The sequence below is a fragment of the Schistocerca serialis genome, chromosome 1, assembly GCF_023864345.2.
Source record: "Schistocerca serialis cubense isolate TAMUIC-IGC-003099 chromosome 1, iqSchSeri2.2, whole genome shotgun sequence".
Lineage (NCBI taxonomy): Eukaryota > Metazoa > Arthropoda > Insecta > Orthoptera > Acrididae > Schistocerca > Schistocerca serialis.
This window is the reverse complement of record NC_064638.1, coordinates 901477052-901491389: the sequence shown is the minus strand read 5'-3', so window position 1 is coordinate 901491389 and position 14338 is coordinate 901477052. Positions and strand designations below refer to the sequence as shown.

General features: G+C 43.0%; 1 protein-coding gene and 1 non-coding gene across 3 annotated transcripts in view; one reads left to right on the top strand and one right to left on the bottom strand.

Moving 5' to 3' along the window:
• Positions 1 to 14338, top strand: part of LOC126411755 (transcriptional coactivator YAP1) — a 364629-nt gene that overhangs the window by 151645 nt on the left and 198646 nt on the right. The gene's annotated exons all lie outside the window — the stretch shown is intronic.
• Trnat-ugu (transfer RNA threonine (anticodon UGU)) lies at positions 11143 to 11216 on the bottom strand. The gene has a single exon. It is a non-coding gene; the product is annotated as a tRNA-Thr (tRNA).

Here is a 14338-nt window from a genome sequence, read left to right as displayed (position 1 = left end):
AAATTAGGATGAAAAATCGTCTGGAGAAAACAAATCTAAACAGTATCAGACAGTAATGTAGACATGATACAACAGAAGAAGACTGCCAACTCGTTCGATAACTTTTATGTAGCGGTCACATTAGATGAGCTCCTGCTGCTGCTGCTGCTGCTGCTGCTGCTGCTGCTGGTTTTTACATGTTTAGGCAGACTAAACATGTAAGGGCTTCAGTCTCCTACGCTATGTGATCAAAAGTATACGGATACACTTTATATGACTCGTATTTCCTGGAAGCCTCGCCCTTTGTATAAAAAAATTGCAGAGATGGAATGTGGGAAAAGCAAATTTTAAAACGCGGAAAAAATTTACTTCGGTTGCGTTTCGAGCACTAAAAATAATATGTATATTAAACACATTATATAACGGAAACCTTAAAGGCATACTACGATAAGGACGGTAATGGACATCTTGTATAGAGAACGAGCAAAAGTTAAGCTAATTTTCTTAGTACCATCGCCAATGAAGAAGTGTGGAACCCAGTGGTAGCAAACTGTGAACGAAACAAAGCTTCTCCTTTGCTAAATAATATGGCAGACACATCTGACAAACCCACATAAATGTAAAGACTGTGTAGGTTTCCTCTTATCGTGAAGTAAAGACCATTGTAATTGTGACACCCCGATATATGTTACCGATGTTACACCTATTTTGTTTTGCTTGTTTCAGGTAAGTGATGATCGTGGCTGCACGTTCCAGTCGCTTTGCTCCTGTGAGTACTGCTTCTATCAAAAACAGACAGATTTATCAACTCTTATTTTTGTACTCGGATATACAGTAGTTTATTTACATGTATGTATGTGCAACAACTAGTCGCTACGAAACAGTATTTATATTGCTAATATTGAAACCATACATTGTTTCTGAGTGTTCTGATTTCTCTCTGCTTTGGTACCAGCACGACATTCGTAATTCGTTTTCGGTGATCCTGTTTGCTCTTTATCCAGCATACCGCACTCAACATCTTCCGTTCCCACTTGAGTAAAGTTTTTACCTTTATTTCAAGCTATAATGCTGGATTCCAGTCTTCTTTGCTTAGTCTTCTCCTAGCGATATATTTAGTCATAACTATGAAATGAAGCTTTTAATCTTTTGCAGGACTCACACAATACAGTAGTTTACAGTGGAGGTTGCACTTCCGTGATAAGCAGCTACGGCGTCCAGGAAAATTCCATAATTTGTACGAGGGCAAATAGAAAATTCTTCAGTATGACAGAAATATCTCTTACATAACAGACATTCTGTTTCTGTTACACAGATTCATGCTCCACAATAACGGTAGTTAAATGGTCAAAGCGGAGCTGTTTCGTTTAAAAAAACTTCACAAAGTTGACGCTTTTCGTTTAAATAAAATAAGAATTTTAATACCATGTTAATTATACGATTCGGTTTATCGCCAACCGAAATTTATCGAACATATGTGAACATTTATCTGTAGACACTTTTCATTATCAACAGTTAGGGAATGAACTGTCCAGGTGAAATGGTGGTCATACTTATCTTCGACATGATAAATGTGAAAAACTTTACTCGCAAAAAAAAATATGAAATACACACAGCTCGATATACACTGAGGTGACAAAAGTCATGGGACAGAAAAATGCAGATATACAGATAGTGATAGTGTCACGTTCACAAGGTGGAAAAGGGCAGCGCACTGGCGGCGTGTCATTTGTACTGAGGTAATTGATGTGAAAAGGTGTCCGATGATTATTATGAATGGAAGGCGGAAATTAAGACTTCCATTTCGGAAATCATTAAGGGATTCGGTATTCTGAGATCCACAATGTGAAAAGTATTCGGAAAAAAAATCGGGCATTACCTCTCACCATAGCTAAAGCTGTGGCCGACGGCCTTCACTTAACGACCTAGAGCAGCGGCATTTAAGTAGAGTTGTCAGTGCTAACAGGCGAGCAACACTGTTTGATGTAACGATAGAAATCAATGTAGGGCGTGCAACGAACGTATCCGTTAAGACAGTGCGGCCAAATTTGGCGTTAATAGGCTAAGGCAGCAGACGACCGGCGCGAGTGTTTTTGCTGACAGCACGACATCGTGTGTAGCACTTCTTGTGGACTTGTGACCATAACGGTTCGACGCTAGACTACTGGAAAACGCTGGCCTGGTCATATGAGCTAAGATTTCAGTTGGTGGGAGCTGATGGTAGACTTAGTGTGGAGCAAACCCCACCAAGTCATGGACCCAACTTGTCAACAAGGCACTGAACAAGCCAGTGATGCCTCCACAACGGTGTGGGCTAAGTTTACATGGAATCTACTAGACTGGGTCCTGTGGACCAACTGAACCAATCATTGACAGGTAATGGCTACGTTCAGCTACTTGGAGACCATTTGCAGTTGCTCATGGATTTCATGTTCCTAAACAACGATGGAATATTTATGGATGACAATGCGTTATGTCATCGAGTCACAATTATTCGCGATTGGTCTGGACAATTCGAGTGAATGATTTGGCCACACGGATCGCCCGACATGCGAGCCCTCGAACATGGGATATACTAGAGAGGTTAGTTCTTGCACAAAATTCAGCACCGCCAATACTTTCACATATACGGACGGCTATAGAGGCAGCATGGCTCAATATTTCTGCAGGGGACTCCCAACGACTTGCTGAGATCATGCTATGTCGAGATGCTGCACTACGCCGTACAAAAGGTCAGACACGATATTAGAAGGTATCCCATGACTTTGTCACCTCAATGCAGTAGCGTGCGATTAAAATCAAAGATTCCATAAAAACTTAGGAAGATAATGGTACATTTATCTAAATAATTAACTGTGAGTAAATTCGCGACATTTGGTGAAGGTGGAAAAAGAAAATTCTCACCAACGCTCGGACCTTTTAAAAACAATCTGATGTAGTGCGACATAGATTTATCATTAAACGCGAGAACAAAACCCTATAGAAGTAATGGGTGAAAGTTGACGTCCCTGTACCGTAAATACGAAGTAGAATTTTTGGGAATGAATGTAGCCAACTTTTACAAGGATACGAAATAGGTATTTCTCAAGAGTTACCTTGGAAAATATAAAGCAATACTTGGTGAAACAGGGCCAACAGCTCGAATACCTACTTGAGAAAGACCTGGTTTGCAGAAAAAATAAATCATATTTCATTCTCTCAGTGCACCTGATCAGGAAGAGGCCTTATCAGTGAGGAAAACTGAGGGATTCGCAGACAAACTGTTGGAACATTCACCCTGTTAACCAAATTCGGCTCCCTCACGACAGGAGGACGTTACGGGTCCAGCGACTAGATTATCGCAGCCGTGGATTGATATTTTGCAGACGTTCCATAATGGCACTTCCTGGATGAAATCTGCGTACAAAAGACACATTTTTAAAAACCACCATGAGCGTTACATAACATTTTTAACATTTAGCCAAGTTCATATGTTAAATTATCGTCAAATAGGCAAATATTATCAATGTATTTGTCGATGTGAAAATGATTGTAGATCGACAGTAAACGAAAAATAATAAAAATTAGAGCTATGGCCGATTTTAGAGGTTTTAGGATGTTTCTTTCCAAATCATTCAATGGATGTGGAGCAATGCCTGCGCAAAGTATTCAAGAACTATACGTACTCTGAAGTGTAGGTACCAGCAATGGTACCATGTCAACAAGAAAGGATAACATTTTGTCTAAAATAGTCTTTAACTGTCTGCCATTGATGTTCTTATCTTGCTCTCGTACTGATACGGACGGGAGACGGACAAAGATATGGAAACCCTGCAAACACAACACATTACCATGCTTAATGTGGTGTAGGAAAACTGTTCGCATTCAAAGCTGCTTCCAGTCGTCCCGGAATGAATAAACATAGGTCCTGTATGATTTTCAAGGTAATCTTGCAACATTCTTCCTGCAAAATAGTGGCAGGCTCAGGTAACGATGATTGATAACGATCACCCACCCTTCTCTCGAGAGCATACCACAAAAGCTTAATAATACTCAGATCTGATCACTAAGCTGGCCAAGGGAGATGCGACAATTGATCCTCGTGCTCACAAAAGGAGTCCTGGACGGTGCGAGCTGTGTGAGCAGGGCCGGCCGAAGTGGCCGTGCGGTTAAAGGCGCTGCAGTCTGGAACCGCAAGACCGCTACGGTCGCAGGTTCGAATCCTGCCTCGGGCATGGATGTTTGTGATGTCCTTCGGTTAGTTAGGTTTAACTAGTTCTAAGTTCTAGGGGACTAATGACCACAGCAGTTGAGTCCCATAGTGCTCAGAGCCATTTGAACCATTTGTGTGAGCAGGGCACGTGTCGTCTCGAAACATATCATCATTAGGGAACAAACATTGTCCATTAGATGTACCTGATCAGCTATAATTCTCACATACTCCTTGACAGTTGTGCGACCATGCAAAGTAACCATGCGGCCCGCGGAATACCACGATATGGCTGCCCAAATCGTCCTCGAACAGCCGCAGTGTTTCACCCTGCGGAGCGGAGCGTTTCGTCACTAGGTTATATGGTAAGGGTGATAGCGTTACGGAGATGTTTAGCAAACTCAAGTGGCAGACTCTGCAAGAGAGGCGCTCTGCATCGCGGTGTAGCTTGCTGTCCAGGGTTCGAGAGGGTGCGTTTCTGGATAAGGTATCGAATATATTGCTTATTCCTACTTACACCTGTCGAGGAGATCACGAATGTAAAATTAGAGAGATTCCACCGCGCACGGAGGCTTTCCGGCAGTCGTTCTTCCCGCGAACCATACGCGACATAACAAGAAAGGGAGGTAATGACAGTGGCACGTAAAGTGCCCTCCGCCACACATCGTTGGGTGGCTTGCGGAGTATAAATGTAGATGTAGATGTAATAAACTCGGCTAAAAGTTGGAAACAGTTTGAAACAAGACTCATTCCACCAAATAACTTGCTTCCTTTGGTGTGTAGTCCAGACTCTATGGCTTCGGCACCACGTTTTCTTGTAATCATTGACGATGAGTGGTTCTGGAATTCCAGCTTGTCCTGCAATCCCCTGCCTGTATGCGGTATAAATCTTGATACGGTGCCTCCTGAAACACCAGACACTGGTTTCGGAAGCACTCACCATTAAGGCAACAATTTGCTCGCTTACGAATTTACTTAGCTCCGGCATAATCCTCTCAAAACTACACCGAACACTGCTCTGACCACGATTGACAACTGCAACGTATTGAAGACATTGCACAGATGACGTTCGTAGTGAAATACAACAGTTTATGCTTGGCTTAGCATCTGCATTTGTGTTCAAGTGTACATTTCTCACGGTGTTTCCAACTTTATGTTAACCTCTGTACATCGCTTATTCCAGGAACCAAGAAGTTGCACTCAGCACTTACAAAATTATTCACACCCAAGTTTTCTTCCTCAGACCTTTGAGAGAGATTTGGCATACTTTGGCCACAACTGGAAACTAGATATATGAAATTTTTTTTCACAACTGAACTTTTATTTACGATCTAAACTCAATACAGTATATTATGTCTACAGTTGGTATGAGCATCTAGTATCGCTTCAGAAATATTTCTCAACACAAGCTACTTACTTGGCTCCTCTTCCCTCCTTTTCGCTCGTACACTTTCAACTGTGTCAGTTTTCGCTAATACTTCCGATACACACTGTACACATCTTGAGCTTGGAAACCCTTCTCCGCTTGGCTCCCCAAGCGGCAGTTCGTGTCGCGTGGTCCTTAAATCGGATGTAAGTCTATCGCGCTTACTGAAATTCGTACGCAATATTTTGATATCTTTTCTGCTTTTTTTTAAAAAAAATTTATAGTGAATGGGTTCACCCCAATGGTAGAGACGGCACCTCCATCTTAGAAAGGCCTAACAAGCTCAACGCAGCATGTCATTTGTCCCACAATCCACAACAAGAAGCGCATTTCGAAGAATGCTAAGGTCTGTCATTGCAGAACTGCTGTCAGACCACAGTCTCTGTATGCCGCATAGACCCCCCTTTACGAACAGAAAAGACGCGATGGATGACCTAGAGAAAGCCGAAAGACGTATTCCCAGAAAAATTCATGGCTCGAGATTGCTCCCAGATGGAACCTACCGATTGAAGTCTAATTTGGAACTGAATCAGCCAACACCAGTGTGCGACGTAGGAGGCTCAAGTTCTATGGGCATCTACAACGAATGAACAACAATAGGCTTACCAAGAAGATCTTCTCATTGGTTGAAAGTTACAAGACTGGAAGCCTGTGGCTCAATGAAGCACTAAAGGACTTGGATTCGGCTGGGATCATTGATCTTAAGGTAGAAGATTGTTCCAAATTTTGTGCTGTGGTAGAGTCTTGGATCCTACCACGTAGAGTCCCCAAACGCCGGAAGCCCCTTCCACAGGAGAGGAAGGAGAAATTATCATCAGGGCTCAAGAGATATTGGGAACGGAAGAGAGCATCGAAGAACAACTAGTCACAAGCGCTCCTTAGTGGGCTTAAATCAATAATAATTTATAGTAAACAGTAAATGGAAAAAATCAGGTGGTTTTTAGAGTCTTTTGAAGAAATCACATGGAGTGAAATATGGTATATTAATGGCTTAGTGACTAGAAGTCGATGATGTCACCGTATGTTATAAATTAAGAATTCCGCGAGAAAGTGTTACTTGGCAAACTGGCGAATTGAACCATCACTTAAAACTCGACATATGTTTCCTATTTTCCTTGGTCTTTGAGTATTAAATAATGGACCAGCGGCGAGTATGTCGGTATCTCTTAGTACAGAAATGAAATTAACTCCGTTGCATTCGAAACGACGGCACACTTGTCCCAGCAGAACAGGAAATTGGCTTCTTACGGTATGTGTAACATTTAACGCTTCTAGTGTAGTGAATTTCAAATGTACATTCCTGGACAAACATCATGATATTTCATTTAGCTGCATTTATAGAAGTGCAACAGACCTGCGGCGAGAAAGATATAGGAAAAGTCGGCAGTGTAATGGAATTTTATGAGTTGCAACTCAGGTATTGAATTACCTATGACTGAACGATGTTCACCATCTAGATTTGTATTTTGCCTCTGTTACGGGGGATGACTTTGGGGGTATTGAAAAACTGATGGGCGATTATCCTGAATAATACCTTCGCCAGTACGCTCAGGAAATCGCTGATTGACATTAAGTTTTCCACCTGTTGCACCGTGGACAGGATTACTCTTGGTGTTCTGACAAACATTGTCCATTATCCCGATGAGTTGCTGTTAGGTTGGTGAGACTAAAAAGTACACGCCGAGAGCGACGCTGGCTCCGAACGAGAAAGGGGGTGGGGGGCGGGGGGGACACGTTGCGTAAGCGCGGTCTGTTTTCAAGGAGCGACCCACTTACTGCCGTCTCACCGATATTCCCAGCGTCCTGATTCGGGGAAACCAAGCACAGGAGAGACGATCTCGCAGCCTTTGATGTCAGGAGGACCAAGCGATGCCAGCCCCTCTCCCCATGTCTCCCCCTTATCCCGCCCCCCCCCCCTCTCTCTCTCTCTCTCTCTCTCTCTCTCTCTCTCACTCACACACACACACACACACACACACACACACACACACACAAAAAAAAAACTGTCATGTAGTACGTTTAATGCTGAGTGTTCTTGTGCTACTTTGTGGTGAGATTCGTAAAGCTGGGGATGGGCTGACGAGAAATATGTCTCTGCGTATGTGTGCTGTACACTGTTCCTAACGTTGTACATTTGAAGCTGTAAGCTTTCGGTTTAGTTCTCTCAAAACACATGCTGCTATTATTTTGGTAGTAGTCCACAACCAGTTATATGGTGGACGTTTTCTCACTGTTCCTGTACTGAATGTATCCTCAGTGCCACTTTCATGTCTATTTTAATCCTCTTACGCCTCCTCATAGTAATTGTCATAAACATTCTGAAGCAAGGAAGATTACATTTTGATGTCCTATCGGCGACGAGGTCATAGCAACTGGAGAACAACTTCAGATGAGATGGAGAAGTACAGGGTTGTTCTAAATTGTTACCTAAAAGCAACATTACATAACGCAGGATATCTGCTTGCTTCATGTTATTCTCTGTTCTGAAACTGACAGAACATGAAGTTTCTTTCTACAAATGTTCCGTGTGACTTCCACTTATCAAGCGGCAGATATCACATCTGTACGAAATTTCTTCCCAGATGCGCGAGAACCTGCTAACCGTGGGCGACCTTGGCCTTTCTCTCGGTGTGCCACATAATCTGTTTCCACTGACCGATTATACCATGCTTTTCTAGTCTTAGCCTTTAGCGTCATTTTACAAAAATTGGCGATTGCGTTCTGTGGTACCACAAGCAACTCTTAGCCCGTTAGGCCCCGCTATACGTCTCCACTGTTAGTGCGATCGATCACGCACTGTTTCCGGTTAGCGAGCGAATGGAGCGACATCTGGAGGCGCACGATTGAAACTTGAGGACACAGCGCAAGGTTTGAAGAGCTCCCGGATAGTGGTCGATGTCTTCGAAATTATTTACTGTTAAGTTTACGTAAATAATTTAGAATAATCCTGTATGTCGGCCTTGGGCTTCTCATAGGAACCGGTGCAGTGTTTAAGTTAACAGATTTAGGGGCAACGACTAGACGATTTTATGAATTTCGTTCCTCCCGAATGCCATCCTTTTGTGGTAATTAACTGCACCACCTCGCCCGACAGCAACGTTGTAAGGAGTGCGTCGATTGTTGTAATGTTTTTCTGTTACGATAATCATGCCATAATGTAGCACATTGACATTCTTTGGGCGAGAAAGGAAGCAGAGTTAACACTTTATTTTTCTATTTCTTGTTTCCCTGGCGACTAATTCTTGAGTTAAAATTTTCGTGGAGCGTGAGAAACTAACGACGTTGGTGATGTGATGGTATCGTGTTACGAGAGGACGCGGTCATAAAGCGGCCAGCACCTGTCGAGCTCCGGGACCTGGCCAGCCGCCACTGTGGCGCGGAGGGAAGGGGGCGTTATCTCCTGACGAGACGCCCGCGCTTGGAGCGTGGCCTTCGGACCGCGGGCCGGCCGCTGTCTGCGTGACAGAGCGCGGACAGTCGTGGGCTCTACCGCTCCGTGCTTTCATACCCGCGGGGCTACCACTACACGCTCAAGAAAGCACGATAAAAGTCGCTGCACATGGGGTTACTGTCTTACCGACTCAGTAATATACCGTAGGAATTTATAATCAACACGTATGCAACGTGTGTGAATGTCTACAATCCCAAGAAATGTTTACTTCCTCGTTGCCCTTAACTTGGCATCCTCACATGCGTAGTTTATCTGTCCATCTTAGAACGTTTCTGTGAGGAAAGATGAGGCCAGTAATAAGCAAGATGCTTTGTGGTGCGTCTTTCGAGTTTTTAAGGTGAAAGTTGGAAACTTTCAGGTTCATAGTCTGAAACAACCTTAAGATTGTGTCATCGACAGGAAACACGGTTTGTACAAGCGAGTGCTTTACAAGAGTGTTCCTTTGAAGATTATGTGCTCTTTTCGTCTTCAAGCGTAGATAGCAGTTCATCCAATATGGCCGGCTTGGTAGCCGAGCGGTTCTAGGCGCTTCAGTCCGGAACCGCGCGACTGCTACGGTCGCAGGGTTGAATCCTGCCTCGGGCATGGATGCGTGTGATGTCTTTAGGTTAGTTAGGTTTAAGTAGTTCTAAGTTCTAGGGGACTGATGGCCTCAGATGTTAAGTCCTATAGTGCTCAGAGCCATTTAAACCATTTTCACCCAATATGCTATCGGAGGAGACACAACTTGTACTACAATTGGAACCACGCTCCAACTTATCTTTTCATACAAAAACAATTCTCACAGGAGAGACGTATCTTACAAGCAGAAATAAAGTGTTTTGCCTCCAGCCGCGTATTACTTGATATCCGGTTTGACGGTTGCCTGGGCAATGATAAAGACGCAAAACGAAAGAGAAAAATCCACTCCGAGAGAGATAGTGCGGCTCATGTTGTTAGAAGCCCAGCCTGCCAGGTGAAAAACTACGTTACATACCATTTCTCTCTCTCTCAGTAATATGCCTAAATGCAACGAAATGCACTTCTGGGGATACCGTTCGCATTTGACGTTGGCGTCGTCGTATGGAAGCCACATGTATGTTACTGACTGACTTGATTAAGATCACAAATCCGTCACCTCATGTTTCGCATTTATACGAAGGCGACGTACAAGTGTTCGTTGGCACCTGACATTTATTCGTTTCACTTCCCTCGCTTCGTAGCACTCACGTCTGTTATTCTCCTATTTAGCTTTTCTAAGTAGGCTATTTAGGTTTTTATGTTGGTAAAGTCACGTAGCGCTCTGTATGAAAATCACTGACTGTGCAGTGTGCAGCCTGTGGGTTTTAAAATATTAAAAAGTATACCTATTAAAAGCCACAGACTGCACACAGCACAGCCAGTGATTTTCATACAGAGCGCTACGTGACGTTACCAACATAAAAACCTAAATAGCCTACTTACACTTCATGATAACGCTCTATCCACTTTGATCTCGCCCTTCTTTCCCTTATTTCCTTGAATATTCTGACCGAATATCCTTTCTAAAAAGAATCGGATACACGCATGCCATCACACGTTAATGTGCACTGCTGTCTGATAGCATAAATTTCTACAGAAAATTACTTTATGGACGGTAGAAATGACTTGAGAGAACGAGCTGCAGAAGATGATCAAATCTTCCGTATTAATATTGCTCGTCTGTCTTAGTAACCAGTTCGCTCTATTCTCGTGTAAGCGTGTTTATGTGGCTATTAATCGAAGATACATCAATTTTTGTGAACTTATACCAAAACAATACATTTATCCAAGATTTGGTATTTTGTAATGGTGTAACGGTGTAGAACTTTTAGTTTGTCGTGCAATATTTCCCAATATTCAGTCTTCACCACAGAACTAAAAACAGAACCTACATTTGTTACAGTCTAAAACTGAGTCGGGAACAAGGAATGGAACGCGGGTGTCAAGAGTTTGGCGGGTGAAGCGCTGCTACAAATTCCTCTGAATGAAGATACCATTGGTGCCCTTGTAGCTCTCTACAATGAAATTACAATTAAATCAATACCATTAGCTACTGACAGGCGTTGATATACACCAACGGGGACAGTTGTAAGTGTCTGCCCCGACCGGGACTCGAACCCGGGATCTCCTGCTTACATGGCAGACGCTCTGTCCATCTGAGCCACCGAGGGTACAGAGGATAGTGCGACTGCAGGGATTTATCCCCTGCACGTCCCCCGTGAGACCCATATTCACAACTTAATGTCCACACACTACATTCGTAGTGCCCCTGCCATTATACCCATTACTCGCGGCACACAATCCACCGAGTCCCTTAAGAGTTCGGGCAATGCGTGTGGATCCGCACAGGAGGAGGAGGAGGTCAATGGCCGGTTAGCCTTAACTATATGAAAATGGTATCTGTTCTTTCGGACATGTCCGAAAGAACAGATGCCGCCTTCATATCGTTAAGCCTAACCGGCTGATCTGACCTCCTTCAGTGCGGATGCACACGAATTGCCTGAACTCTTACGGGACTCGGTGGATTGTGTGCCGCGAGTAATGGGTATAATGGCAGGGGCACTACGAATGTAGTGTGTGGACATTAAGTTGTGAATATGGGTCTCACGGAGGACGTGCAAGTGATAAATCCCAGCAGTCGCACTATCCTCTGTGCCCTCGGTGACTCAGATGGATAAAGCGTCTGCCATGTAAGGGATATAAATCATCAGCTGAAGCTGCAAAGGAAATATAATACAAATTTCAGTGAAACTGCCCCTACAAGCAGCGGCGCGATACACAGATCCAATGATAGGAAAACTAAACACCGGTACCGTACATGTAGTAAGTTTTTGGTCATAGAACACATTGCTCCAACTTGTGGAAGGTGTAACAATGCTGAAGAAGACATTGAATGAACGTCTGCTTCAAACTGTGCACGAAGCAAGCTATACGTTACAACTGAAATTAGGACAGTTCAGGAGTACTTCTTATTGACCTTATTGACAATGTGAGGATTATGAATGGAAAATTGCACAACTCTTCAGAAAAAAATTCGATTATGGAAATAACTTTTTGCAATTGATTTATGTTGTCGTGGCTTATTAATCCACTTCTTACCGTTGTTGAGTGCACGTAACATGAAGTTATTTTCAACACAGTCAAAATAACCTTATTATACAAAACTCATCAAGCGTATGTTAAAAGGCATTCACATGTTCTCTGCCTGTGCTTTTTATATTTGACGGACAAAGACTTCGAGAAAAAATATATATTACTGAAAACTTTGTGTTGAGTGTACGAAACACTGGGAAGAATGGGTTAATGTTTTCACCAACATTTTCTGAAGGGTTAAGTGAAATGGGGGCGTCAGTTTTGCCGTGTACAGGGGCGGGCGCGTGGCACGCAGTTTGTTTGCTCGACTCGAGTACCGGCGCGGCTGTGACGTCACACGCGGCAGTGACGCAGGTGCGAGTCCGTGCCAGGTGCTTTCCCGCACCGCCAGCGCGGCCTATCTCGGCCGCTGCGCTCTCTTTCGTACACGCGGCCGGCGCGATACCATCGTCACGCACGCGTTAAAATTCCCCCTTTCCTTTGTAAATCAACTGCACAAATTTATCTAATCACCCCTCAGCACGACCCGTCTGTGGGCGCACTAGTATGTACTGTATTTATTGTTTGGCGTGTGCCCGCTGCCGAACAGCGGGTAAAGAGCACTGCGGCGACGTTCATGAGATGGTCTTTTTCTTCTTCTTCACCGCTTCCTGTTTTAGGATATTTATTGCGTCTTTCAATTCCCATCGTTTCCTTGGTCTTTCAGAGTCTCGTTTTAGGGTTTTACTTTTTGCTGTTACGCATTTGACTGGTAATCTTTCTGGATCCAGTCTTCGCAGGCTTTTCTTGTAACTTATATTTCCGATACTAACAATTTTGTTTCATACTTATTTTACGCCACATGATACTGAAAGCCTCATTTCCGCATTCCGGATACGAATTTTTAAGTTTTTGTTCATCACTCAAGAGTCATTTCATATAAATTTGGGCAGAGCAATACTTTGAAAAACTTCAATCAGGTATGTCTCAAGAGTGTTACTTTTCAGTTATTGCCAACGGTTCGGTAAATGTGACTAAAATTATTCACTACAATGTGCATGTCTCTTTCAAAATAGCATTTATTTTACAGCCAACAAATTCGAAGTATTTCATTTGTTCTGCTATTTTATTGTTAACTCGTATGTTTTCGTCATACCATAAAGTTTTATGTTTTCTCCAGTTTTGTTTTGAATTGATTATCTTTCTGATTCGTCAAACGCCTTAAGAGCTTTGTCGTTTGTGACTATCATTTCTGTGTTAGTAACGTATCACCCGCAAGCGTCTTTGTGGACTCTTTTAACTTTACACAGATCTGTGATTCTTCATATGTTTCCAACCATTTGTACGGTATTCAGAAATAGTTTATATAATGCCTTGGCTCTCAGAATTGGCTGTTTCAATTTGTGATATTAAAACCTTTCATCTCCTCCCTTTTGTGCAATGCAATCTTGTGCTTGTAGGCGTTCCAATTAATCTGCTCTGAAATAAATCTTAATATTTTGTTCCGTTAGTAAATAGATAGCACTCTTCTGTTTCTATGATATGTTGTATTTCTGCTTGTTCCATTTAGCGCAAGTTTCTTTTTGGAATATTATGCTGTTAGAACGTATGTCGAAGCGTCTATATACATTTATAAATGACCATATATTATATTTACTATAATATACTAAATGACTGTTTGCCAGCCTCATGCTGACCACGTATGTTGGTATACCTGTATATACGTAGTGTCACATTTTTTTGACCACTCCAATTGTGTTTTATCTCGAAGCAAAATGAAAAATCAGTCTAGCAAATGTTGTTCAGCTACCAGGGGGATATTAACTAGTCCACGTCCTCTCTTCAAAACCTGTCCAGAAACGTACAGTGCACGGTTCACGTAAACATGACATTATTAAAAACGTAACACAAAACTGACTTTGACATTTCTCCACTAGCATACAGTGGAGGTATCCGGTATCTTTGTTCTTCTGTCTTCTCTTTACTGTTGTACTACACCGTGCTCACACAAACCTTCAACTGGAGACGGCTGACCGAATGACCGTGTGAAATTTCCTTGTGTTGACATTTGTTTACGGACAACTCTTGCAAGTGGGCACGTTACGTAAGGGTATGGACACAAAGAACGCAGGTTACCCGCGTGGCGGAAGCCAGCGTGAGGCGTCTTGAAGCAGAGCGAGGAATACCCCGAGTCACCTTGTGGGGCAGCAGACAGTGGCAA